The sequence below is a fragment of the Amphiprion ocellaris genome, chromosome 23 (genome assembly GCF_022539595.1).
Source record: "Amphiprion ocellaris isolate individual 3 ecotype Okinawa chromosome 23, ASM2253959v1, whole genome shotgun sequence".
Taxonomy (NCBI): Eukaryota; Metazoa; Chordata; class Actinopteri; family Pomacentridae; genus Amphiprion; species Amphiprion ocellaris.
The window spans coordinates 7,436,618-7,439,498 of record NC_072788.1 but is presented as its reverse complement, the minus strand read 5'-3'; positions in this window follow the sequence as shown (position 1 = coordinate 7,439,498).

Genomic DNA, 2,881 nt, shown 5'->3' with positions numbered 1-2,881 from the left:
GACAGAGCTTGCTTTCTTAACCAGTTTCTTTAGTCTCTTCCTGTCTGCAGCCGTGATGCTGCTGCTCCAGCAGACCAGTCCATACAGGATGGCTGATACCACCACACAACCATAAAAGGTCCTCAGAATTGCTCCCTGCACCCCGAAGGACCTCAGTTTCCTGAGCAAGTGAAGTCTGTTCTGACCTTTCTTACACCGTGCGTTGGTGTTCTATCTCTAGACATGTTTGAATGTCTTTATCAATAAATGCTCAAACATATGTTGAGTGTCAGCTCAGCTCTTTGTTCCATACATGTAAATGTTCCTATGTGATTGGTGTCTTGCAGTCAGAGTGTAAAGAATTGAAGCTGTCAGAGGCTTTCTGTGGTGAAGAGGCTGCAGGACATCAGCTGCTCCAACAGATGAAGCCTTTGTTCTTTGGCTCCAACCAGAAGCAGCAATAAATCAGCATGAGCTGCAGCTTATCCACCTCATAGAGTGTATAATAAAGAAACCAAGAGGTTTTAGTTGATAGCTGTCGCTAGCAGTGTGTTGTTCAGGTTGTGAGGAGAAGTAAAAAGCTTACAGCACCTGGTATTCCCAGGTAGTCTCCCATCCAAATACTAACCAGGCCCAACCCTGCTTAGCTTTGCAGATCAGATGAGATTGGGTGTATTCAGTCTCAGAAACAAACCTCACGTGATTCAGATCTCCACTCACACCTTTTATTTGTCGTTTGGTTGCGCCAGTACTAATTGATAGCATCATTTAAGCAAAGTTAGAGCAACATCTTGTAGGACAGGTGGTGTAGAGGTAAGTTTTTTGCCTCCCCGGTACCTTAGTACCTTTATTATCTTCACTTCCTTAATACTTTGTGTACCATCATTTACGAAAACTAACAGCTACACCCAGTAGGAAGGATAGTGCAGTGGTAAGTTATCTGCCTGTCATCCAGGAGGTCCTTGGTTCGAATCCAACTTAAGGCTCTTTTTACACTTTTTACACATCCACTGCAAGAAAGAGCGCTATCGCAGGTCCTTCATTCCATCTGCTATAAGACTTTACAACATCAGCATCACTGGCTGATGTTAACATAAACTGGACTATATCATTACCACCACAAACCATAAAATCTGCACTGACATTCTTGCACTGCACATCTCTGCACTTTTAAACTTTATTTTTATTTTTTCTGTTAAGCCACTTTACCCTCATCTGTCACCCTTGTATATATTGTAAATATTATTACTATTGTTCTATTATTATTTTATTCTTATCACTATGTCTACTGTTACATAAGCTGCTGTAACAATGTAAATTTCCCCTGGAGTGGGGAGAAATAAAGAACTTTATCTTATCTTATCTCTTATCTTATCTTACACTTTGGCTGCATGACAACCTCTTGCAACCATCATTACAACAAACTCCACCAAGGACCTTGTGTGACAGATAGCTCACACAGAGGGTGTGTGTCTGTCATGTGGATGGTCATGGTTCGAATCCCTGCTGGGAACCTTGTGGAGGGTGATAGTGGAGTGGAAAGGTTGTGGTGTGGTGTGGTGTGGAGTGGAGTGTGACTGGACTGGATCTGGGAAAAAGGAAAACCAGGAGATTTACCCATAAGCAAGGCAACGAAGGCAACGAAGGCAACGAAGGCAACGAAGGCAACGAAGGCAACGAAGGCAACGAAGGCAACGAAGGCAACGAAGGCAACGAAGGCAACGAAGGCAACGAAGGCAACGAAGGCAACGAAGGCAACGAAGGCAACGAAGGCAACGAAGGCAACGAAGGCAACGAAGGCAACGAAGGCAACGAAGGCAACGAAGGCAACGAAGGCAACGAAGGCAACGAAGGCAACGAAGGCAACGAAGGCAACGAAGGCAACGAAGGCAACGAAGGCAACGAAGGCAACGAAGGCAACGAAGGCAACGAAGGCAACGAAGGCAACGAAGGCAACGAAGGCAACGAAGGCAACGAAGGCAACGAAGGCAACGAAGGCAACGAAGGCAACGAAGGCAACGAAGGCAACGAAGGCAGATTTTGCCCTTTTCTTCTATTCGTCAAGGCGGTGACATCAACACTGAAAGAAAAAAAAACAATCCACAAAATCAAAAAAAGAAGATAATCTACCTACAACTTTTAAAGAACACGCTAAAAAACACAATACTAAAAAGTCACACTCTTCTCCTCATCACTCATTTTTACATTTTAACACAATTTCAAAGCCACACAAATCACATTCTTCATGTCAAATCACTTCTCTTCACTACAAATGGGAGAGAACAGCAAACAAATAAAATACAACTTATGGCTTAAATATCTTCAAAATCTCTTTGCTATTCCTCTACATTCAAATTCCTCAACACCACTCAACAATCACCTGCAGGATCTCTTACTTCTTTCTTAGCTCTGACAAAACATCTTCAAGACTCTGAGAAGACAACTCATTTTCAACACATTTGCTGCTTTGTCTAAGTGTCCACACACATCTCCAGTCATCCACAGGCCTCACCACTGATCAGCTGCACAAACTTACATGTTAAACTTCTCCAAAGATAAAATACAGGCCCTTCTGTCTGATCACAACTTTTACTGGTGGCTCATATTTCAAGTTCATTTCCTTGCAAAGTCTTTATTTTGGATTAAAGTGGGATCTGTGACCAGGCAGATCACTTGTTTATTCTTAGCATTTGGATTTCACTGACATTCCTGTCATGTAGAAAAATAGAAATATCTTTGCATTGATTCAGCTAAACTAACTGCAGACACTGAGAGGCGTAAAGTTCAACAAATGCTGTTTTTATTTACTTCACTGGTGACATCAGTAGATGCTTGCAGTGAAACCACCACTGCAAATATTTATGCATTTAAGTATTACAACTGAAAACTCCCTACAAACGTC